Here is a 27,152-nt window from a genome sequence, read left to right on the forward strand (position 1 = left end):
CAGGGATCATGGATCAGTTTGCATATGTTAAAATACTTGAAGAGGTCATGTTGCCCTATGCTGAAGAGGACATGCCCTTGAAATGGTTGTTTCAACAAGACAATGACCCAAAACACACTAGTAAACGGGCAAAGTCTTGGTTCCAAACCAACAAAATTAATGTTATGGAGTGGCCAGCCCAATCTCCAGACCTTAATCCAATTGAGAACTTGTGGGGTGATATCAAAAATGCTGTTTCTGAAGCAAAACCAAGAAATGTGAATGAATTGTGGAATGTTGTTAAAGAATCATGGAGTGGAATAACAGCTGAGAGGTGCCACAAGTTGGTTGACTCCATGCCACACAGATATCAAGCAGTTTTAAAAAACTGTGGTCATACAACTAAATATTAGTTTAGTGATTCACAGGATTGCTAAATCCCAGAAAAAAAAAATGTTTGTACAAAATAGTTTTGAGTTTGTACAGTCAAAGGTAGACGCTGCTATTTTTTTGAACACACCCCTTTCAACTAATTGCCCAATTGCACAGCCTTAAGAGCGTGCATATCATGAATGCTGGGTCTTGTTTGTTTTCTGACAATCTACTGAACCTACTGGTAACTTGTTTGCCACGTAGCAATAAAAAATATTCTAAAAACCTTGATTATTCTGGTTAGTCACATTGTACTGCTATTATTTTGAACAATACTGTATGTATGTGTTTGAATCTGTTTTCTGAGTGTGTTTTGAGTTAAGTTTTGTAATGCCGTGTTTCCGAGTCTGACCTCGAGTGCCCGTTCAATTTCAACCAGCCCACACAAATCCACATCGTCAGCCAGCGCCCAACCACGGGCTTCCCAAGACGTCACTTCAGCGACTACCTTGGGATACCCCCTTTCAACGACAACAGGGGACCCCTTTACACAGGAGACACAAGTAGTACCTCCAGACTCTCATCTGTACTGGTGTATCTAATATAATTTTAACCTCATTGAGAAATTAATTGATTAATGGCTGTTCATGCCGATGCAATTTCACGTATTGCTGCAAATTTGGGATTCCAAATTTTCATTCTCTTAAACTCATCTTTCCCTAACTTCCGATCTTCCTGCAACTTGTGTGAATGTGTGCGTGCGTGCTTTTATGTGTTAGATTAGTTTATATGTCTTAGATTTATCTAATAAAGCCTTATTCATATAAGAGAAGTATCTTGTGTTTTGTGCTTACAAGTTAATGTCTTAAACTGCCGATCTTGTTACTGTGCTAATTGATAGTGTTTTCACTATAGTTTGGATATTAATATCCAGCGCAGATTTTATGTTAAACGGCTCGTTCAGTGAATCGCAGGGCGTCTCAGTGATCAACCGAGAAACAGTGATTCTGTTCAAATTTCCTTTAAATTATTAAATGATTCCCTTTGAGCTAAATTGACCTGTTTCCCTTACAGCAAGTTACAGTTAATGAGGGTAAGTAATTTCACATGAAAGATAAGATCAGCAGCAAAACTCATGACTCAGATCATATTATGGAGTTTGAGTTACAGATATGATTTGATTTTTCAGATCAGATCAAACCAGTAAGACTAAGGAGCTCATTGTGGACTTCAGGAAGAAGAAATGAAAACATGCATGACCCCATTCACATTAACGGGATGGTTGTTGAACGTGTCTCCAGCTTCAAGTTCCTGGGAATCACCATCTCGGAGGACCTGTCCTGGGCCACAAACATCTCCAGCCTGGTCAAGAAGGCTCACCAGCGCCTTTTCTTCCTCAGGACACTGAAGAAGGACCAACTGTCTTCATCCATCCTGGTGAACTTCTGTGCGATTGAGAGCATCCTGACCAGTTGCATCACAGTCTGGTATGGGAACTGCTCAGTGGTTGACCGCAAGGCACTGCAGAGGGTGATGAAAACTGCCCAACGCATCACAGGGACACCACTTCCTGCTCTTGAGGACATCCAGAGGAAACGCTGTCTACGTCGAGCTCACAGCATTCTCAAGGACTCCTCTCACCCTGACCACAGACTGTTTAAGACTGTGACCTCCTGCCCTCCGGAAGGCTCTTCAGGAGAAAAATATAAATATTTTCTATGCACTTTACTGTCCATAGCAATAGTGTAATTATGTTCATATGTTCATAGTCCTGCCTATAGTGTACATACAGTTTTACATAATCCATCTGTATAGTATGTTCATAGTACACCTATCTGTAAATCATGCTGATAGTAAAAAAATCTGTAAATTATGTTCATAATACTCATCTATTCTGTATAGTTATTGTACATACACTCTCAGAAATAAAGGTACAAAAAAAAGGTACAAATGCTCATTGCTGGGGAAGTACCGCCAAAGGGAACAAACTTGTACCATATTAATGGATACAAAGAAGTACCCCTACAGTTTTTGCCTTTTAGGTACAAATATGTACCTTTGAGGGTACAAATGGCTCATCGCTGGGGTGGTACCCCCAAGGTACAGCAATGGAACCCTTGTCATAGGTACAGAGTTGTACCCTTTTATACTGTACCTTTTGAGAGACAATTTGGTACCTTAGCAATACATTTGTACCTTAATCCACATTAGAAAAATGTACCCCATTAGATGGTACCAATTTGTTCTCGTTAGGGTTACCACCCCAGCGACGATGCCTTTGTACCTATAAAGTGGCAAAAATGTCCTTGATAAAAAGAAAAGAATGAGAGCAAAAGAAAGCAATGTTTTTTTTTTCCACAATCAATGATTTAAAAGTTAAACAGTACAAATTAAAATACTGGAAAGAAAATAACGACAACACACCACAATCTTTGTTTGCAATAAACTTGAATAAACAAAGTTTTTCACATTTAAACAACTTTAATAAAGAATCACTTTATGAATGCATTACTTACTGCAATGAAAGAACATAACCTAACGCTTTATATTGACTAAAAGCTAATGTGAGTGTTCATTGTATGCTTAAAGGATTATTTAACCCCAAAATGAAAATTTCCTTATAATTTACTCACCAAATGCCATCCAAGATATCCTTGTCTTTCTTTCCTCACTGGGAGAGAAATTATGTTTTTTGAGGAAAACATTTCTGGATTTTTCTTCTAACAATGGACTTCATTGGTTACCATCGTTTTTATGTCCAAATCAATGCAGTTGTTTAAATGGGGTGTACGTGATCAAAGCTGAAGAAGAGGTTGTTTTTTGTAAAAGAAGATTTTTGTTGTACAAAGAAGTCTGTCTTACTGGAGAATAGGTTGTGATTCCTGAATTCCATGTTGATCTCAATGTGCTGAGGCAGGGCTCTGTCTATCAAATGAATGCACATAAATGGGACAGCACATAAAATAAATGACAGTACAAGCATACCAAAAAAAAATTGTAGTTCATGCTACCCATGTGTCATACGCCAAGTCTTGTGAGGGCACAAATTCACTTTGAATGGTTAACAATTTAACTCATGCAGTATAGAGTTTGAGTACCGTTTATTGAAAAGTTATTTACAAATATATAAAAATGAATATATATGAAAATATATAAATATATGAAACAAGCACGTACATACATACATACATACATACATACATATATATACAACACATCAACATTATGAAAACTTATTAAATTAATGCTTAATGTAATCACAAAATTTGGTCACAAGACAGACATGCAAGAAACAACTAACTTAACTTACAGTAATGATATTGCTATTTTAGATTTGGGTTTGATTTGACATCAAATTTAATCTGTGAGAAATGTTTCAGATTGTTTAGGCACACACAGCATAACAATATCATTATTACATTATATTATTTTATGAAATACATACAGTAAATGCAGTACATACAAATAAAACACTTACTTTCAGTGTTTTCCTTGTTAAAAAACAATTTCCGGTAGCACTTTATTTTACAGTCCTGTTCCTCATGTACATACTATGTACTTATTATAGTAATTACAATAACTATGTAATAAATAGGTACTAACCCTGAACCTACCCCTAAACCTAACCCTACCCCATTGTAGTTACCTTGTATTACCAGAACTTTCTTAGATAAATACACTGTTAGTACACTATAAGTACATGTTAGTACACGTACTGTAAAATAAAGTGCAACCCAATTTCCACTACTCCTCTGCTTCGAGTGAAAGAAAATATCTCTCTGAGGAAAGTGTAGGAGCACATAACATATTAATGTTCCTATAAATCAATCTAATGTTATAAAATAGATATTTTAAATGAGGTAAAATGCTTAAGTTACTTCTGGTCTCTCCCTTCCCTGAGCAGCCTCCGCGTCTGCACAGCAGTTCAAATCTGTGAGACGGTTAGGCTTGTTTAGGCGCGCACAGCATTTTAATATTGTCATAAAATAAAAAAAATATCTTATAAAATACATGTAAACAAGGTAAAAGACTTACTTATGGTGTTCTCCTTTGATAAAACCAAATTCCCCATCTTCTCCCCATCATGAGTGAAAAAATATCTCTCTTGAGAAAAAGTTTTGGAAAACAGCACATAAATATCGCTATAAATCAATATACATATTTTAAACGAGATAAAAACACTTACTTTCAGAATTCCCTCATAGAAAATAAATGACATCCTCGTCTGTTCTTGGTTCGCGATTGAAAGGAAATGTCGTTGAGAAAAGTTTATGCACACACAGCAAATAAATATGGTTATAAAACGATATGATAGTATAAAACACATTTTATGAATAAGATTAAATACTTTATTCCTCCGTTTTCCATCCTCACATGCGCCGCATCACGAGCAAAGAAAATGGCGTCTGTGAAAAATATTTCAGATGGAACAGGCAGACGCACATGAGCACACGAGTCCCGGATGTGACTAATATAACACTCAACAGTGTTAATAAAGGTAACTCTGCGTATTTATACCGCCAGAGGGGGCTGTTTACACTAGCTAGTGTTAATTCTACACCACAACTTTTAACTCTTTATTCTAAAAGTACCAACACTAGGATTTCAAAACTGGAGATGTTGCTGTGCAGAGGATTATTCAGCATACCACATTTACAAATTATGACAAAGGCCCTATCCGTCTTAGAAAAGGCACGCATAAGTAGCTGCTTCCCCACAGGAAGTGTACCCTTTGACTTGAATAAGGTACTTTTTTGTACCCTACAGGATGTGTACCCTAAAGGTACTTCTAAGTACCCAATGGGAAGATGATAGGACCTTTAATGGTACATTTGTGAATGTTGTCCCTTAAATATTACTTTATATGACCTTTTCAAAGGGTACATATATGTACCTTTCACCATGCATATTTCATTGTGTACCCTTTTTCGTTACTCAGCTGGATAGATGTTTGTTCCTTTGCTGGCACATTTGTGAAATTTGTACCTTAAAGTACTTAATTGTACCCTCACTGTACCTTTATTTCTGAGAGTGTATTGTAGACCTTTTATATTCTCTACTTACTACTTATTGCACTTCTGGTTAGATGCTAACTGCATTTCGTTGCCTTGTACCTACATGTGCAGTGAAAATAAAGTTGAATCCAATCTAATCTAATCAGCACGTTGTTTTGCGAGGGTTTCCTCTTTATTCATTCCAAAACAAACTCCAGCATATTCAGTTGTCAGACACGTCTGGAATCATCATACAGGACAATGTTCTATGGTCAGATGAAACTTAATAGTGATATGTTCAGGGTTAATTATACTGCTGGATCTTTAGTGTTATGTTTCAATAAAGCAGGGTTTTAGCTCCAACTCTGATCAACCTCACCTATCTCTGATCCACATGAACTCATGAATGACATGATACTATTCAAAGGATAAAACCTTTTTATCCTCTTAAGGACTAGTGTGTGCCTGGCCTGAAAGCAGTAATTTTTCTTATTTGAGCATAAAATAATCTTTTTGTCAAAAACACTTCTTTTTCATAATTATGTAACATGATTGTGCAATGGTATCATGTTGCCATTGCTATTTCTCTGAACTCTCTTACTAGCTAAAATGCAAAATGTGCACTTTGTCAGGTTACAACAGATCAGTGAAAAATACGTCATCTGCTGTGGGCATAAGTCTTTTCTTTAGCTCTCTGTTACCTATATAAAGTTTTGAAGCTGCTTGTTGTGGATTCCTGCACACACTGACTGCCAGTCACCTGTTGAACCAACTGCTACTAGGAAACATTTGTCTCCTGAACTAAATATACAACAGTTATTTTCTCTCATATCTGCAGTAAGTATTTATTTGATATTCTTGATTATAGAGCTAGTACTATTTGATATTGTATGTAAAAGCAGCATAATGGACTGTTTCTTTATATTTTCACTTTACTTTTACATCTTTACACCTTTAAGATACCATCACAGATTAATTAAAATTACAAAATTGCTTCTATACTTGATGTTTATTTGGTTGGGTTTGTCAATAATAATGGAGCATGCATTTAAAAATGTATATTGCCAGATGATGATCTGATGTTAAGACAATATAACAAATGATATACTCTTCTCTGAAGTAGGGCTGGGATAAACGATTATTTTTTAAACGATTAATCTAGCGATTATTTTTTCGATGCATCGATTAATCTAACGATGAATTTTTTCAGACCGATTCAATTTCGATTATCTCCCCATTAATTGACTACTAACAATTTATACATGATTTACATATCTGAATGAAAAAAAACATGAATTCCTTAACATTGCAGTATATGTTTATTGCTCTTAAAATTACAAAATAAAAGACTGACTAAGAATACATTACTTTGCACTTGTATAGAGATAGCATTCAATAAAACCTTGAAGCCTTGAAAACACATAGCTTACTGAAACAAGCTTACTGAACACATAGGGCCTAGCTTACTGAAAAAAAGTTCTTCTTTCAGATGAAAATAACAACAACTTGATGTCTAGCATTCAATAAAAAAGGGTCACCCATAATACTTGTTTAGAGCAATTGAAAGAATACAGTAACCAATGTAAACTTGAGGGCTTTAAGCTAATACAGAGAGTGCTTTTCCAAAAAAAAAAAAAAAAAAAAAAAAATTTACAGTGGCAGCCAGCAGCCTGTCAAATTTCCGAATGCTCCACATGAAACTTCGGCGTTCTGCCATTTTTCTATCTTGTCTAATGATTTTGGTAAATATGCACGAGGGAGAGAGAGAGAGAAAGACAGCGCTCGTGTAGTTCAAAGACTGAGTGCGCGTGAAACTTTGGCGTTCCGCCCTTTTTCTATCGTGTTTAATGATTTTGATTAATATGCACAAGCGAGAGAGAGAGCAAGAAGCGCTCGTGTAGTTTGAAGACTGTGAGTGCGCGAGCGCACATGAAACTTTGGTGTTTCGCCTTTTTTCTATCGTGTTTAATGATTTTGATTAATATGCACAAGGGAGAGAGAGAGCAAGAAGTGCTCGTGTTGTTTGAAGACTGTGAGTGAGTGCGCGCGCAGCCGGGGCTCTCTCTCGTACGCGCCCCGTCAGGCTCAGCAGTCATTCTATTCTACATCACTACCGATCAAATAAGGCTTTGACAGCCGCCAAAAAAAAAGATCAATGCAGAAAAACCCCTGGATTGGTTATATAACATTGGACAGAATGTTGATCTGGCCATCGCGTATATTCAGCGCACATAAGGTGAACGTTTTGCAAACGTTTTTTAGAGAAATAGAAACAGTTTCGACGAATCGATGCGCATATTTTGTGTCGACGTATTTTTTGCGTCGACGTCATTGATGACCTCGATGTGTTGTCCCAGCCCTACTCTGAAGCAATCACAGGTTAGAATTCCCAAGCACTAATTCATATAGACATCTTGGTAGCACTTCATTTTACTGTCCTGTTCCTCATGTACATACTATGTACTTATTATAGTAATTACAAAAACTATGTAATAACTAGGTACTACCCCTGAACCTACCCCTAAACCTAACCCTACCCCATGTAGTTACCTTATGTTACCAGAACTTTCTTGGATAAATACACTGTAATTACACTATTAGTACATGTTAGTACACGTACTGTAAAATAAAGTGCAACCGACATCTTTTATGCGCAGAGTGCAAATCCTGCCACAGAATGACAAAAATGTGCCAAGATTGAAAAGATTTAAATCAAAACAACCCTTAAGTGTTTTGTAAATATTACGTTGTTTCTTTCTTTCAAAATTCAGATCTTCCCAGCTCCAATTCAAAAACATGGAAAACGAGACTTCAAACTCAAATACCCACGTGGCCAACGCAACCGGAAAGCATCTTCGGATTTACTATGGAGTGGATACAATGAGGCTGGAAGAAATGGTGATAAATGTGGGAGCAGGAATAGAAGGAACAGTATCAAAAACTGGACCATCAGTATCAGGGAACATTTCCAGTGATGTGAAGATGGTTTTTAAACCAGACTCCCGGATCCGTTACCTTCACCTGCCGCAGAACGAAACAGCTAACTTTGCCGGGGAAGGCACCATCTATGTCTCTGTCCTTTTGGAAGATGAAAAGGACGACAAAGTCTGCAGTGGTGTCATCTGCGAAAATTTCCATATCCCCAGCGACAGGTCTTTTATCGTTACTGCCAATCATACCATCAAATTTCAGAAGTATGGTGCAGGCCTTTGGATTGACGATTCCGGCTTTGACCATCGATATTAACTACCACAACAACCACACATGTCCTCTTTATCCTCCTCCATTATCATGTTGTGTTCTTATTTTGATTAGCAGATAAGATGGCCAATTTGGCGAGGTTAATTGGAATGTGTACCCAATGTTATTCTGCTAATAAATTCCTGTAGGCCTATCAACTTTGTAATAGCTGGAATAATAATTTGAATGGGAACTTTTACATAAAGTTAGTTCTAAATGATAAGTCTAGTAAAATTTTATTTCATGAACAATAAAAATTCTTTTTAAATCCCTTTTTTGATAAACGGTCATTATTGAAGACTTATTAAGTGACTCAGATATATCACATAATATGGTAATTAAACCTCTACATCTGCCACTATCAGTCTTGGAATTTTGTCAGGAGATGAACACATACAGTAGAGAAACATCTTAATGAGTGGTCTACTGATTAATTTTTTGCATCTGGACTGCAAAGGTTCTTGTTTCTAATTCAACCAAATATAACTTTTAATTCTAATAAACCAAGATTGTGTCTGCACATCAGTGGGTAGGTGTTATACTTTAAAAACAGAATGCAATAAAAGATGCAGGGAGACAAGAATAGTAGAAACACAGACACATTTATTAACCAACTTCGGAACTCAGACATCAACAACCACAAACTCTCCACTCCAGCAACAAGAATCAGCAGGAGAGCATTGGGGACCAAGATAACCACCTCACAAACACCTATCTCCCATCACACATCCCAGCCATAGAACACTTATATAGGAAGGAAAGTGCGTTCAGGGTTGTATTCCAGAAAGCTGGGTTAACTCTGGGTTGATTAACCCAAAACCTGCTTACTCAGGGTATGTCGGTTCCAAAACGCCAGTGTCGAGTTAGTTTAATCAACCAGCTGCTAATAACCTCGAGTTAATGCGCACGCACGGCGAACATATAAAGGCATTTTCAATGGAAAAAAAGCAATACAGCTGCATATGCGAGGGAAAGACAATTGGCTTGGCAAAAAATAACTGACAGCGTAAATGCGTAAGTTCTTTTATCATTACATTTTAAATATGCTTGCCTTTCTTTTGTTAATTTGCAAAGTTGAACAATTGTCTTTTTGAGCATGTGGCATGACTCAACAGGCATTTACTTTTATCTACATCAGTTTCTTAAGAATACAGTGCAATGTATATTGACAAGAAATATTTAGACCTCTTGTTTTATAAGGTATAATCTTTTTGGAGCCAAAATAACTATTTCCCAATTCAAAATTAAACACAAAAACATTATCCAAAAGGTTAATATTTTAACTGTTGTAAGATCAATGTCTTAAGTGTCTTTTACAGTATTCTTCCTATACAGCTAATAGAAAGAAGGCTGAGGCCCGTCTAACTGGCGGGGGTCCACCTCCACCTCCTCTCACCCAATCTGAGGAGTTGGCTCTATCACTTAATAAAGGTCGCCCTGTGGTTGATGGTGTTCCAGAGGGCACGTCGTCAGACTTTGCTACCTCCCACAACAACTCAAGTGACTTGGTAAAATGTAGGTATACCATATTAGTACTTATGATTATTTTGTCATACATTTGGACAAAACGATCATTAACTCTTGTCATTAGGAAGAAGGCTAAATGCTTCCCAAATGCAGTCATTGTTTCACTTGTGAAAATTCATATTGTATTTTACAGGATATGCTGTATACAGTAATCTGTTTTTTTTTTTGCATGTTCCTAATGACTTTATTCAGTGTCTGTCATACTTTACTACAGTAATTTACACATTGAGTATCTTTTTTTTTTTCTTTTCTTGCAGTTGCTGATGAACACATTGTATTATTGGATCCTCCTGAAACCACACAGTCTGTCACAGTTGTTAGTGATGCATTTTAAGAACCAGTTGCTTCTAGATCTTTCACATTGTCTGCCAGACAAAGTAACCTTGCATATTTCCACTCTAGGATGATGATGAAGAGACCACATCTGCTGTGACTGAATTAGAAAGTGCTGGGAGACCCACAGAGGTATGATGCATATACTGGACAATGCATAGCTTGTGGTACTGGCTCAGGATCAGGGTAGGATGTCATCATATAGGTATCTTCGGTCCCCCAGCAAGTAACCATAGAAGTGTCCTGTAATGTTTGAAGTGTATTGTAAATGTAATAAAGACTACAAGCATTTGTCTAACAAAAGGTACCCTGTCGAAATTTGTTGCACAGAGATGACTCCTAAGTATTCTGGCATCATGTACAGACCCAGGCCATGGGTTGCATCACATATTACCTGTGGAGAGCAATAAGTTTATTATTTGTAACACCAATATTAAGGAGCCAAAATATACCTTTTACCTGCACATTGATCCAACTTCCTATTAACATAGTCTCCCTCATTGATAGATCGAGTTTAATAGGAATGTGGGTGCCATCAATGCACCCAATCATGTTTGGGAACCCTGAAATTAAGATTAATTACAAGTTTAAAAAGTCTGTGTAGCCTTTACGTGTGTGCAGTCACAATATTAGTAAACATATTAAGAAATGTAATTTAATTGAAGTAGATAACAGAATTTCTGAGAGCAAACATGCCACAGGGCCATGCATACTGTACGAACGGCTCTACACACCGTTGCCTTTCCCACGTGCTCTGCATGGGCCACATTGTAGAGAAAACTTTGAGTTTGAGATGTGTGGTTTTAGTAGGTTTGTTAAATAAATTAACGACTCCCTAGAAAAATGATAGTGCTCCTGCAAATATTCGTTAGAATAAGAAAAGACATCGATACATGGTCTACCGTATAATAGCGTATAATACCGTATAATCTGTGCCTCTTCGTCCACAGGATCCTCATCAAAAGGGCACGCCATGCTCTGAAACGAACTAACCCTGCAACATAACCAGCTCCGGAGCAGGTTATCCTCAGAGAGTCAGTTGCTATGGTTACTTACATTACCCAAAGGAGGTTCAACCAGCTCTGAGTTTAAACTTGAACTCTGAGCAGACTTACCCTGAGATGGGAAACTCTGAGTTTTCGGTTACAGAACAGCTGAAATGAGTTGGTTTAATCAACTCTTAATTGACTGACTCTGGGTTAAGTGCGTGCACCACAACTATAAAAAGCCATTAACAATGGAGCGCCGATATTACGATTCACCATGGCAACAGCTCCTTCTAAAAAGCTGTCTGCATACTTCAGACTCAATACAAAAGTAATTCTTCTCAGTGTTATAATATCACAGGTAAAAACTGGCAGAACATTAGATTAATGAACTAATAGCTAATCATTTTATGGTATCTCATGGGCAAAATATACATATATATATTAAAGTCCTGCACGGGTTCGGGTATCCGCGGGTACCCGACTGGTGACCGGAAAATTTGGCTGAAACGGGTGAAAAATATCCAACTGTGTCAGATACGGGTGCAGGTTGGGTCGGACACAGGGGAACCACAGGTCTAAACACTGGTTCAAAACAGTCACGTGCAAACGTAAAAATAGGCCTAAGTTCCACTTTTTCCAACAGACCTAAAAGATCAGCCAGCTGTTTTTTTTTTTCCGTTGTTTTTGTTTTTCCGCTTATATATATATATATATATATATATATATATATATACTTTTTTTTTAAATGCATCTGAAAATGACTGTGCAGCTCATTCACATGTGCGCTCTGGCGCAGATCCACCTCTCGCGATGCTCAGCTGTGAATTATTTCAAAATGGGTGCGTTCGACTTGAAGCAAAACCTCAAATGGTGGTATGATTCGCTCTTTTGTTGTTCTGTTTTCTTTCAGGATCAAAAATACAACAAATGAAAGCATTTATCTGTATTTCCGACGGATGAGAACTATGCATATACATTCATAAATCAGTCAATTTTGTATTTTATTATGAGATATTTTATTCTAATGTGATCAGTGACTCAAGCACTGATGGACCAAAGAGCACGTATTTCGATATTTGCAGTAAAAACGTGAAATATAAATTCTCAGAAAATGCATTTAATACCAATATATTGAAACATCTGTTTATAAACTCCATTAATAAAGGAGTCCAGACATTGGAAAAATATCCTTCCACATGCGTTTTATATTTAATATGAGGGAAATAGACATGCATGCATGGGTGACACAAAAAATATAAAACTTTTAGGTAGCAAAATATTTTTTAGTAATTCTGTCAATTATACTAAGGTTATTACATTGTCTGCTATATATTTGCCTCTTATTTATTAAATACGGGCAATTGATTGATAAACATTGATCAAAATTTAGATAAAATGTAAAAAAAACAAATATCTTTTAAAAAGAGTTTTCCATAAATAAGTTCTGTATGACCTGGCAATAAAATTTGAAAAAAGTGTGTCTAATGTGATTGGCTTAACTGATTTGATTGCGGGTGCGGGTCTGGTGTCGGTTCTATTTTAAGTGGGTCGGGTGCGGATTTTAATTAGTGCTGCTGTCGGAAAACGGGTCGGATGCGGTTTTAAGCACTGCGGGTATGGGCGGGTGCGGATTTACAAAATCGGACCCGTGCAGCTCTCTGATATATATAATAATATTAATAATAATATTTTAAGTGCATTTTGTCGATGGAGGGCGGAGTTACATTATATTTGTACTATAGACACTCAGAATAATCTTGTTTTCCATTTGCATTAAGATTATTTTTATTACCACAATGGCATATAGTTTGACTTAAGTAAAATGCACTTAATTTAGACCCCCCCAGAGGGTACAAAACTAAGTATCTTATATCATTTTCTTATATAGAAAATCAATCTTTTTATATATATGTATTTGTGGGGAAAAAAAACACTTAGTAAAAAGAGCAGTTTTCCAGCATGCATCAATGAAGTGTTTAAAAAGGGGGAGGAGACCGAAAGAAACTCTGGGTTTATCGAAGAAAACCTGCTCCTGACCAGGTTAGGTTCATAGAGTCAGTTATTATGGTAACTGACTCTGAGTATAAGTTATCTCTCTTTCAGAAACGGGCTGGACTTAACCTGCTTTCTCAGGTTTGAAAAACCTCCCATTCTGAAACAGAAAAGACTGAGGCCAGGTAAGTTAAATGTAGTTTAAATGTAACTTTAAATGCAGGTACTGGTTCTGAGCTTACTTGAATAATGTAATGATACATATGAAAAACTACAAAACACGCACACATAGCAGTTAAAATGCTTACTGATATCTTACAAGGGTGTGATTTTTTATAGTTTATTGTCTTGACCATGGTGATCATATGTAGACCTGTTTGCAACCCGTTTTTATTAAGCAGTTAAGCATGAAAATAAAACTGAAAAAAGTGCATAGAATGAACAGAGCTCTGTTTGAATTTAATATTCGGACAATAAATGTTGTTACTTTAATCAGAGGTGGACTGTAAGTTAGTACTTTAGTTAAGTTTACTCAAATATACAAATATAAAGTACCATGTTTTGTTTTGTTTTTCTCACAGACAGCAGCACTACAAAAATATGGTATTTTACAACATGATGCATTGTTGTAGATTAAACTACCCAACAGTGTATTAGTAGGCAACTTTAAATTGAATAAAATTGAACATATTTAGAAGTAAACTGCAACATACACAGTATTGCAGAAGTAATATTAAAGTAAACCATCCTGACAAATAATTTTTCAAAACAATACTGTACATACCTTTACTTATACTCTCAATACCTTAAGTATATTAGAGTATGCAAGATAATACTTCTACTTAGTTCAGCGAAAAATGACAATTCTGCGATCCTCTGCTCACCCTTAAGTTGTTCCAGGTTTGACATTTTCCTTTTTGGGTGAACTATCCCTTTAGCTAAGGTTTAAAATATGACTAGTAGTTTTTCCCCAATATGATATTGGTAGTTACTAAAAGTAAACTTTTTTGTGTGTAATTTGGCTTAGTTCTTTTAGCAGGTTTGGGTTTTGTATGTTTTTTTTTTCTTTTCTTTATCTGTCTTTTTTGTTTCACTTTGTTTTGCCAGCCCTTTGTATGTCGCATGTCAAACTTCATCTTATTTCCCTCCGCATAGATCTATGTCATTTACTCACTTAGGTCAGGAATGAGTCAAAAAGTATTCTCATATTTGAAGTCCCTGTCATCTGATATTCTATTTTTGCAGGAGACCCCCATATCCAACCTTCAGAGCAGAGGTGCTTAAGATCTGCATGGGTCTTACAGGTGTACCAGTCCACCTTTTCCTGCAAGGCGAGGGGGGGTTGCCATTCTTGTTCGCAGTACCATTGTCATTGTATTCAAAATGCAGCCTACTTATCTAGGTAGGAGGTTCATACTTGACACGGGTTCGGTTAACTCAGTCCCTTCAGTTCTCTTAAACATTTATGCCCCAAATTTCGATAATCCAAGTTTTTTTCTGTAAAATTCAACCTTGTCTCAGAATACAATGATTTCAACATAATTATCGGTGGCAGCTTTAATTGTTATTTCAATCCGCTAATGGTAAGGTCCTCCTTGTCCCCGGCCCCATTATTGAAATCTGTTTCTGTTCTCAATAACCTTGCCAATTAATATAAGTAATAAGTTAACATTTTAGTAATGTTTTATTAATTCAGTTATAAATCACTTATCAGTTATTATTTAATGATTAAATAATAATATTATAAATGATTAATGAGTGGTATGCTAACGGTTTACAAATGTGTTGTAAGTTATCTTAAAAAAGTTCAAATCATGAAATAAATCAAACTGATCATTAGTAGATGGTTTATAAGTTATTAGTTGATACATTATTATTGTTGATACTATTACATCATTGAAGTATTTATGTCAAAATTGTTTTGTATAATTATCTCAATAAACAATTGTTAATCATGAACAAATGATGAACAAACAATTAATAAATGATCAGTATATGATCTATTGATGATGTTTTAAGCTGGTCTGTGTTCAAAAGCACAAACATGCAGGTATGCTAAAGCACTATTTTTAAGAAGGGTAACTCATTTGTTTTGAAGTGGATAAACATTTATAAATGCCTTAGTCAGGTGATTCCAGTGGGTTGTGTTAAATTATTTCACTCATCAGCACAGACTTGTGTTCTGTGTGTGGATCTAGTGATGAAGTGAACCTCTCAACCACTTTTACATCCCACTGAAGCTCACATCAGGTGCACAGAGTTAAAGTCAAGTCAAAAGCGTCAAAGCAGCTGAACAACATTATTAGGGAAATAGTGTGTCAATAATGCAAAATGATAGTTAATGGCAGTTCATCATTGAATTCAGTGATGTCATCTCTGTTCAGTTTAAATAGTGTCTGTGCATTAATTTGCAATCAAGTCAACGATATCGCTGTAGATGAAGTGACCCCAACTAAGCAAGCCAGAGGCGACAGCGGCAAGGAACCGAAACTCCATCGGTGACAGAATGGAGAAAAAAACCTTGGGAGAAACCAGGCTCAGTTGTTTACTAAGCGTGCAGAACAACCACCCAATAAAGCATTACAATAATCTAACCTTGAGGTCATAAATGCATAGGTTAGCATTTCTGCATTTGACATTGAGAGCAGAGGCCGTAAATTAGTAACTTTATAAAAGAAAAATTATTTATTTAAAATGATTAGTTAAACAATGTCCTTAAGTCAAATTGCTTTGTAACTGTTACAAATCTGCTACGGTTGTATAAGATGAAAAGCAAGAGAAATTAAATCTGTGAGTGATTTATATGTATTAAATAAAATGTTTAATGCTGTATAGGGTTAATAACAGCTAAACTGACGGAGAAGTGGTCAATATATGAATCAGTGTATTATGTTGAGAGAGTCACAAACATTGCCTATGTAAAATAAATAGTCTTTATTTGAAAAAAATATTTACAAATGCTCAGGTTATGAGGAGTAACTACTGTGAGTTAAAATTGTTTATTGTATGTTACAATGAAGATATTAATGATATTTCTGTGACCTTGACTGTTCAAGGTCAGGTCTTTTCCAAATTCGCTGTGTATACTGGATTTGTCCCGGCCTTCCAGTGGTTCTGAGGAGGGTTTGGACTGGCGAGCCTCCCTTGAGTTTGTTCTTGGATTTTTCTGTTGAAGAAGTATTCGCACTGATTGAACTGCGAAAGGTAGGAAAAAGATTAACTTTCCTCATCCTTTATTTTTTCTCGGATGGAGACCTTTTTCATTACCAACAGATAAAGGACATTTTTTTTTCTCTACAAACTTTTCAAAGCACTCTTTCACAAAGACTGCACATTCTGATTGGATTCCATTAGAAAAAAAAACATTTGTTGTGCAATTAGGTTGTATGTTGTTTATCTGGGATTTACTTTGTTGAAACCCAAAGAGAAAAAAATGTAGACCTAAAGTGTTGAGTTCTTACATTCTGGTTGAAAAATAAATACATATCTACATTTTATTTTATTTCATTTTATTTTATTATCAACCAATGTAATTCAACTGTCTTCATTCTGTCACGGTTCATGAATTCACTCTCTCTCTCTCGTCTATCGTGTTGTTATGTGTGTGTCTATGGGCGTGGTCACTGATCAGCGATGATCAGCAGCGCCAGCTGGTTTCACTTGTTTGTGGCCTATTTAAGCGCAGTAACTGGTGTTTCATGTTGTCAGATCGTTGTTTCCCCTGGTGTGCTCCCGTACCTGTTTCCTGTATCCTAGTTCCTGCCTGAGCCTTCCGTTTGTCGTCGTCGTCTTGGATCTTCACACTTCTCTGGATTATTACTTCACCTTCACGAGGATTGCGCACTCACCAGGATTTGAGGGATCATCACCGAAGCAGCACAATCATCGTTGCCCACCGAGGTCCCTGTGTCATCGTGCCATCTGCCTTGTGTCCGTCCCTGTGTTGCCCTGTATTTCTGTGACTTCCTGACTTTTGAGCTTGGTTAAAATAAACGCCTTGCGATTACATCCTGTCTCTGTGTTACGTGACAGAACGATCTGACCACCATTATGGATGTAGCAGGCGCTTCTACTTGGAACGAGTTTGCAGCCCGAAGTATCGCGAGGATGGACACTCAGGAGGAGAACATGTCTATCACAGGGAGGGCGGTCCAAGCGCTTGTGACGCAGGTGTCCGAGCTCACCCAGCAGATCCAACAGCTACGAGTCTCCACTGCGCCACCCACACCGCCGAGTCCACCCTCCCCTCCAGAGCCGCAGCCGCGGCGTGAACCAAGACTACCTACACCAGAGGGTTATGCAGGTGAACCAGAATTTTGTAGAACATTTCTTACTCGATGTTCGATGCACTTTGCCCTACAGCCGCAGACGTTCAACCAAGAGCGATCCAAGGTGCCGTTCGTACTAACGCTATTGTCCGGGAGGGCGGCTCTCTGGGGAACGGCGGTGTGGGAGAACCAAGACCCATGCTGCGCCTCGTTCCAGGCACTCTCCGAGGAGATGAGGAAGGTTTTCGATCGGGTGGCGGCGGGTAGGGAGGCGGCCAGACTACTCGCCGATCTCCGCCAAGGTCACGGTTCGGTGTCGGAATATTCCATCCAGTTCCGCACCCTGGCTGCAGAGTGCCGATGGAACGAGGAGGCGCAGTGGGACAGATTCCTGCATGGGTTGGCTGACCGTATCCAGAGGGAGATATACATGCTGGATCTTCCCACTACTCTCGATGGACTTATCGAACTAGCACTTCGAGTGGATGCTCGCCTTAGCAAGATGGGCCATTTCCAACAAGACCCTCCAGTTCGTGGCATGGAGGCCAGACGTCCTGAAATCCTGGATACGGTCAGTTCCTCTCACGACCCGGAGCCCATGCAGGTGGGGAGAGCTCGGCTTTCCCGGGAGGAGAGGGAACGGCGGAGGTCCCAAAGACTTTGCTTGTACTGCAGGGGGGCGGGCCACTTCGTTCACTCGTGCCCATTAAAAGACCAAGCCCGATAGTAACAATGAGGCTACTATCGGGTGGGATCTCCACCGGGAAGACCTCATCCTCACCATCATCAGCTACTCTCCTTCCGGTAAGACTAAGGTGGTCAACCTACACTCATGACACCCAGGCTTTACTGGATTCAGAGGCGGAAGGTAATTTTATTGATGTTGAACTGGCTCACCACCTACACGTTCCTATCACCCCCCTCACACACCAGATTTCCGTCAGTGCTCTCAATGGACAACAACTTCCTAACATTACTCATACCACTGAACCCATCACCCTCATCACGTCTGGTAACCACACGGAGACCATAACATTCCTCCTCATGCATTCACCCCTGGCACCCATTGTTCTAGGACATCCTTGGTTCACACGTCATAATCCCAGAGTTGATTGGGGGCACAGTTCCATTTCCATGTGGAGTAACGATTGTTATAAGTCTTGTCTAGTGTCTGTGTGTTCGTCTGTACCTGTGTCTGTGTTCCAGGAGGAGATGGTGAATTTGTCTAACGTGCCTAGGGAGTACCAGGACCTGAGAGAAGTGTTCAGTAAGTCTCGTGCTGCTTCTCTTCCTCCTCATCTTCCCTATGACTGTGCCATAGATTTAGTTCCAGGTGAGTCTCGGCCTAAGGGCAAGTTATATTCACTTTCTGTTCCAGAGAGGGAGGCTATGGAGAAATATATTTCTGATTCTCTAGCATCCAAATTCATTAGACCTTCCTCATCTCCAGCGGGGGCAGGGTTCTTTTTTGTGGGGAAGAAGGATGGGTCTCTGCGACCGTGCATTGATTATCGAGGGTTGAACAACATCACGGTAAAGAATACTTACCCGTTGCCGTTGATGTCTTCAGCTTTCGAACGGTTGCAGGGAGCATCCATATTCACAAAATTGGATTTACGTAACGCTTATCATTTGGTTCGCATAAGGAAGGGAGATGAATGGAAGACCGCATTTAATACCCCCAGAGGGCACTTTGAATACTTGGTTTTGCCCTTCGGGCTTTCCAACTTGCCCGCGGTCTTCCAAGCACTCGTCAATGACGTGCTGAGAGATATTGTTGATCAATTCATATATGTTTACCTAGATGACATATTGATCTTTTCCTCTTCTCTCCAGGAACACGTTCAGCACATCAGACGAGTGCTTCAGAGGTTGCTAGAGAGTGGGCTTTTTGTCAAGGCGGAGAAATGCGTTTTTCATGCACAGTCCGTTCCCTTTTTAGCGTACATCGTCTCGTCTGAGGTTGTTTGTATGGATCCTGACAAGGTTAAGGCTGTGATAGATTGGCCAAGTCCAGATTCCCGTAAGGCCCTACAGAGGTTTCTGGGATTCGCCAATTTTTATCGACGTTTTATTCGTAACTTCAGCCAACTAGTCGCTCCTCTGACCGCCTTGACCTCCCCCAGAACGACGTTCAGGTGGTCTGATACAGCAGAGGCTGTATTTGCCAAACTTAAGAGTCGCTTCGTTTCGGCTCCCATCCTCGTTGCCCCTGATCCATCACGTCAGTTTGTGGTGGAGGTCGATGCGTCAGAGGTGGGGGTAGGAGCAGTTCTTTCCCAACGTTCTTCCACAGATGATAAGATTCACCCTTGCGCGTTCTTTTCTCATCGTTTATCTCCTGCCAAACGCAATTATGACAATGGTAACAGAGAGTTGTTGGCAGTCAAGTTAGCACTGGAGGAATGGCGGCACTGGCTAGAAGGGTCAGGGGTACCTTTTATCGTTTGGACCGATCATAAGAACCTAGAATATATTAGAACTGCTAAAAGACTCAACTCTAGGCAGGCTCGGTGGGCACTTTTTTTCGGCCGTTTTGACTTTTCTCTTTCGTACCGCCCAGGTTCCAAAAACATCAAACCTGATTCTTTATCTCGCATTTTTGACCATTCCGAACGCCCGTCCACTCCCGAGTGTATTTTACCCGAGACATTAGTGGTCTCCACTCTCAGATGGGAGGTCGAATCGAAGGTCATGAAGGCCTTAGAAGGGGTAACGCCTCCGCCCGATTGCCCACCGAACCGGTTATTTGTGCCTGAGGAGTGTCGGTCTGAAGTCATTCAGTGGGGTCATTGCTCCAGTATAGCCTGTCATCCAGGAGTTAATCGAACCAATTTTTTAGTTAAGCAACGATCCTGGTGGCCGTTAATGGCTCATGATATCCGTAGTTTTGTTTTGGCTTGCTCTGTTTGTGCCACTGGTAAGACGTCCAACCGACCCCCTGATGGGTTATTACAACCGCTGTCAGTCCCTTCGAGACCCTGGTCCCACATCGCTCTAGATTTTGTTACCGCCCTCCTGCCCTCCCAGGGCAAGACTGTCGTTTTGACGGTCGTGGACCGGTTCTCAAAGGCGGCTCATTTTATCGCCTTGCCCAAATTACCGTCAGCCAAGGAGACAGCGGTTACTGTCATAGATCACGTCTTTCGTTTACATGGCCTCCCGATGGACGTGGTCTCCGACAGGGGTCCCCAATTTGTGTCCAATTTTGGCAAGAGTTTTGTAAATTATTAGGGGCGACGGTTAGTCTCTCTTCGGGGTTTCATCCCCAAAGCAATGGTCAATCAGAGAGAGCCAACCAAGATCTGGAGAGAGTATTGCGATGTTTGGTTTCCAAGAATCCTTCCTCTTGGAGTCAACAACTCTCTATGGTGGAGTACGCACACAACTCGTTACCAGTGTCAGCTACGGGCCTGACTCCGTTTGAGTGTAGTTTAGGTTACCAGCCACCAGTTTTTCCCAGTACGGAATCCGAAGTCGCGGTCCCCTCCGCTCACGCCTTCATCCAGAGGTGTCGCCACACTTGGACTAGAGCCCGTGAGACTCTTCTTTAAGTGGGGGCGTGCGCCAAGGCCAAGGCCGATCGCCACCGGTCTAAGCCTCCCGTATACGTCGTTGGTCAAAAAGTGTGGCTTTCTACTAAGAACATTCCTCTCAGTTCCGTCTCTAATAAGCTTGCTCCCAAATTTATTGGCCCGTTTCCTGTCACCAAGATCATTAGTCCGGTGGCAGTCCGCCTCAAACTTCCTCCCACGTACAGGAGAATTCACCCCGCCTTCCATGTCTCTAAGATCAAGCCCGTGTTTTGGGCACCTATTAATCCGCCTGTCCCGGTTCCTCCCCCGCCGCGTCTCGTAGATGGGGAACCCACTTATTTGGTTAACCGTATTCTGGACTCGAGAAGGAGGGGACGCGGATTTCAGTACCTGGTGGACTGGGAGGGTTAAGGTCCGGAGGAGAGAAGTTGGGTTCCTGCTAGAGACATTCTGGATCACTCTCTGATCGATGATTACAATCGTCAGGTAAGACAGTCAGGGAACGCCAAGAGGCGTTCGTAGGGGAGGGGGTACTGTCACGGTTCATGAATTCAGTCTCTCTCTCTCGTCTATCGTGTTATGTGTGTGTCTATGGGCGTGGTCACTGATCAGCGATGATCAGCAGCGCCAGCTGGTTTCATTTGTTTGTGGCCTATTTAAGTGCAGTAACTGGTGTTTCATGTTGTCAGATCGTTGTTTCCCCTGGTGTGCTCCCGTACCTGTTTCCTGTATCCTAGTTCCTGCCTGAGTCTTCCGTTTGTCGTCGTCGTCTTGGATCTTCACGCTTCTCTGGATTATTACTTCACCTTCACGAGGATTGCGCACTCACCGGGATTCGAGGGATCATCACCGAAGCAGCACCATCATCGTTGCCCACCGAGGTCCCTGTGCAGAGATGTATAAAGTACTAGAGAACCATACTTGAGTAAAAGTACAAGTGCTCTATCAAAAAAGTGACTTGAGTAGAAGTAGAAGTGCTCTTTAAGCACCACACTTAAGTAGAAGTACTAAAGTATTCAACATTTTTTGTACTTAAGTATTGCAAGTAGTCTATTTTAAAATTTACTACTCAAGTACTGAAAGTAAAAGTAGAAGTATTGTGTTATGTAGCTATTAAAGAAAGTAGTCAAAAGTTTGAACATCTTGTTTTTACTATTTCAAATGATTAACCTAAAAGGACAATCACAATTCCTTTGACTGTAACTTCTTGTAAACAAAAAACGGTTAAGGGTTAGTTAGCCCAATTTGCAAAATGATGTCATTAATAACTTACCCTCATGTTGTTTCAAACCCCTAAGACATCAGAGGGTCATTTAGAATTTTTTGAAGCATCGAAAATACATTTTGGTCAAAAGATAGCAAAAACTACGACTTTATTCAGCATTGTCTTCTCTTCCGTGTCTGTTGTAAGACAGTTAAAAACAAAGCAGTTTGTGATATCTGGTTCGCGAACGAATCATTCGATGTAACCGGAATCTTTTGGAAACAGTTCACCAAATCGAACTGAATCGTTTTAAACAGTTTGCGTCTCCATTGCGCATTAATCCACAGATGAATTAAGCTGTTAACTTGTTTAATGTGTCTGACACTCCCTCTGAGTTAAAACAAACCAATATCCCGGAGTAATTCATTGACTCAACAGTACATACACTGACTGAACTGATGTGAAGAGAGAACTGAAGATGAACACCGAGCCAAGCCAGATAATGACTCGTTCACGAGTCAAGAACCGTTTCTGTCAGACGCGTCCGATTCGTGAACCGAGGAGCTGATGATACTGCGCATGTGTGATTTAGCGTGAAGCAAACCGACACACAGAGCGTCTGAACCGAACTGATTCTTTTGGTGATTGATTCTGAACTGATTCTGTGTTAATGTTATGAGCCCATGCAGTCAACGCCAATGACGCCATTGCGTCGAGCGCAAAAGAATCGGTGAACTGTTTTCTTCAACTGGTTTATTGAATCGAACTGTCAGAAAGAACTAACTTTACTGGTCATCCGAAAACCGATGCAACCGGTTCTTGACTCGTGAACGAGTCATTATCTGGCTCGGCTCAGTGTTCATCTCTCTCTTCACAGCAGTTCAGTCAGCACGCGCATCGCTTGATTCGTTCAATGATGTGCCAGCTTCATCAAACCTGCCATCTACAGTTCTGGCAGTGGTTTGTAATGGAATGATTCGTAACATTATTATAATTGTAACGAGTAACGATGCAGCACATAAAAAAATATCGGAGTAAAAGTATTAAACTCAGCGAAAATATGTACCGAAGTAAAAGTGGAAGTAGGAGAAAAAAATAATACTCCAGTAAAGTACAGATACCGCCTTTTAGTACTTAAGTACAGTAGTGAAGTAGTTCTACTTCGTTACTATACATCTCTGTCCCTGTGTCATCGTGCCATCTGCCTTGTGTCCGCCCCTGTGTTGCCCTGTATTTCTGTGACTTCCTGACTTTTGAGCTTGGTTAAAATGAACGCCTTGCGATTACATCCTGTCTCTGTGTTACGTAACACATTCACCTGAAAATACAGTGTGTGTTCAAATGAGTTTTCACTGTTGTTGTGGCATCTTTATCAGCAGCGAATCTGTTTCTTCTGAAACGCTGGTCCATAGATTGCATTAGGTTAATAGCCAGAGAGTAAGCGCTACAGTTCACTCTATTTATAAATTGTGCGCACGATTTACTAATTAATTCCCTCGATTTGCTAAATCGTGCACACGATTCAGCAAATCGAGTGAATGCAATGGCAAATCGAGGGAACGCAATAGTAATTGTGTGCATGTTTTAGCACATTGAGGGAACTAATTAGTAAATTGTGCAAACAAATTTTTTTTTTCTTGCGTATCATGTGCTGGGCTCCGTAGTTTATTGATATAATTATACAACATAATTTTTACATAAATACTTCAATGATTTATAAGTGATAATGTATCAACTAATAACTTATAAACCATTTACTAATGATAAGTTTAATTTATTTCATGATTTTTAAGATAACTCTTGGTCTCTGCCCAACTCTGACCAAAATTATAAGCTATAGTCCTGTCTAACCGGTTAAACAAATATATTGGCACTTTAATTCTTCCTGATTAATCAGGTTTCATCCCCGATAGATTTTCCTTCTCAAACACGAGGTGTTTGCTTAATTTTAATGTATTCAAGTAAATCTCCCCACTCTAGGTGGAAATACATGTTCGTTGTTCTTGACAAATTTGGGTTTGGCTCGAAATTTATGAATATATAAAAAATGCGGTATGCTGGTCTCCAATCTTCTATTCTAAGAAACAATTTCTGGCGATACACTTTGGTCAATAATTCAGCTTTCTCTGAGAACAATGCTGTGCAAATTCCTTGTGTTTTACCTATTAGACTACATTGCAGGAATAATGACCACATGTCCTTGGGCCACCCAAGCTTATCTACAACCTGCTCAAAAGCAACAAAAAAAGCATCAACCTCAGTCTCACTAAAGGGAGGCACACGCTTGATGCTTATGAACAAATTCACAATTTTGTTCAACATCTGCAGTGTTATGTACCTTAGTTGCGGAGGAAGGAGGAACACTAGAGCACAGAATAAGGAGAGGGTTTCCATTCAGGTAGGTCCCTGCCTTGCAAATCAAAACAGCACAGTTTAATATTGCAGTCTGCATCTACAACTTTGAGTCAAGCATTTCATTCTCCCGTTAATTATTTTAAGGTTTAAGTTCTTCTAAATGAAATGGCCAAATTGTCACACCAATTTTAAATATAAAAAGACACAAGGTTTATTTTAAATTAATCACTGGGATACAAACATAAGGCTTCAGGAAATGGAAAAGCCAAAACAACAAACAAAAGGAACTCTAACTGAGGGTTTGTGAAACTACCTTACGTAGAATTATAAGAAATGAATCAAAAAGACAAACACTTCCCTTAGTCCTTTTCTGATCAAACACAGGAGAAAACGGATTCTCAAATTAAAGGGCATCCTCCTCCCTACAAATGATCTCACAATAGAACAAAGTTGACAAACATAATCTTGATGGTAAATGCGATGAAATCTTAAAAGTTGAGATTTCACAATACCTCGAAATGTGTGATTCGGGTGAGTATTAGTGTCTTTAAAGTAAATCCAGAAGTCCAAGCAGCCAGTTTCAGCGAACTTGGGACTTTTAAATGTGGTCACGTCTAAGAAATTGACCTCTTTTGGGTCGAGCGTATATTTAATTTTAACAGAGGTCTGAAAATTATTAAAATGCTGAGAATAAGCCAAAAATTCCTCTTTCGAGTGGGTCCAAATACCCCATCATCAAGGAATCGGAAATACAAGAAAGGCCTAAGAGGATAGGAAGCTAAAGCCGACTCCTCCCTCTGTGCCATAAATATATTAGCATATGATGGGGCAAATGTTTTGCCCATTGCCGTTCCTTAGGTTTGTAAATAAAATTTAGAGTCAAATTCAAAGTCATTTTTCATTAAATTAATTTTCAATAATCTAAGTATAACATTCTCAGGTCATTTTGGGTCTGGAAACTTTTTAAAGCATGTCTTGACAGCCTCCACATCAACACCAGTCCCTATGTTGGTCTAGAGGCTGTCAATATCAATGGTAAACAGAGAAGCATCCTGTGGGATTTGGAATCGGGTTATTTTCTTGAGGAAATCATAAGTGTCTTTAACATAACTGTCGTGTTTCTGTGATAATGGACTGAAAAAGTGTTCCACAAACCTGGCTGTAAAATAGGTCTCACAATTACAGTCGGATATAATTGGGCGTCCAGGAGGAATCTTGTGGGGTTTACTCCAGGTATCTGGACTTTTATGGATCTTCGGAAGTAAATAAGACCTCCTGGGTCTGGGGTTACCATCACCCAGGAGGTATTCCTTCTGTCTTGGATTTAGAATCTTATCTTGACACTTTTCCTCAAGGATATGCTTAACCTCTATGGCCGTTTCTGTATAAATCGGTTGGTCTAGGGGTCAATAATAATCAGTGTTACTAAGTTGTCGATATCCCTTCCAGATGTACTGGGCCTTGTCTAAAATAACCACCGTGTTATCCTTGTTGGCCGGCTTAATAACGATATCAGTATTCTGACTTACCTCTTTGAGTGCTTTCCTCTCTGCTGTAGTGAGATTGTGTTGTGTATTAAGCCCCCAATCTAGATGATGAAACACGTACAAGTCAGCTTTAACAATCTGTCTAATGTTATTCGGTAATGAAAGCAGAGGTGATGTCCATTCAGAAATTTAATAATTTGAATTTAAAAAACTTGGCCCAGTACAAAAGGATTGACTTTGGAGTGGCAAGCCTCCAATGGATCCCATCCTTTTCTACCGCAAAGTAAGTGTTTGGAATCGAGGGAATATAATCACAATTCTTTTGAATGTGCACATTAATATAATCAATCATCTGTTGTTCCGCGATTGGGAGGACTCTGGAAAAAATAATAATAGGGACAAAAATATCAGCATTAGGGAATTTATCCCGAGTCACCTTAATCGCTCTGATTTTAAACCTCTGGTGGCGATCTGATTTTAAACTCACCATTTCCGTTTCACAATGAGGTCCTGCCTGTATGGGCTGACCAAGAGAAATGAGAGGAGGAAAGTCCTCCTAAGAATTAACGAGCCAATCATCCCTTCCGGGTGAGCCTGTTGTCCACGAACCCGCCCACAGGCCTGGTGAAGTCTGCACATGCACCTCTGCTGTAACCAGTCGAGTGCCTGTTGGGGCCTTTGTTACAGGAGGACAAGGAGAGGGAAGAGAATGCCTAAGTGTAGTGATAGCAAGATGAAGCCTCTTGAAGCATTAAGATTTTCAGCCAAGTGGTTCACTAAAGGGTTCATTTCTGGGAACTTAATTTGCTCACAATACCACCTGGTGGCCAACAAGTGTAAAACAAGCAGATATATTACAGACAGAGGTGTAAAGTC

At 39.4% G+C, this 27,152-nt stretch overlaps 1 long non-coding RNA gene across 1 annotated transcript; it reads left to right on the top strand.

Annotated features, from left to right (window-relative positions):
* The first annotated feature begins 6,051 nt into the window (after positions 1-6,051).
* On the top strand, positions 6,052-8,857 carry LOC113078668 (uncharacterized). The gene is made up of 2 exons (XR_003281592.1): positions 6,052-6,182; positions 8,117-8,857. It is a non-coding gene; the product is annotated as an uncharacterized LOC113078668 (long non-coding RNA).
* The last annotated feature ends 18,295 nt before the right edge of the window (positions 8,858-27,152 follow it).

Source organism: Carassius auratus, unplaced genomic scaffold (assembly GCF_003368295.1).
Source record: "Carassius auratus strain Wakin unplaced genomic scaffold, ASM336829v1 scaf_tig00026283, whole genome shotgun sequence".
NCBI lineage: Eukaryota > Metazoa > Chordata > Actinopteri > Cypriniformes > Cyprinidae > Carassius > Carassius auratus.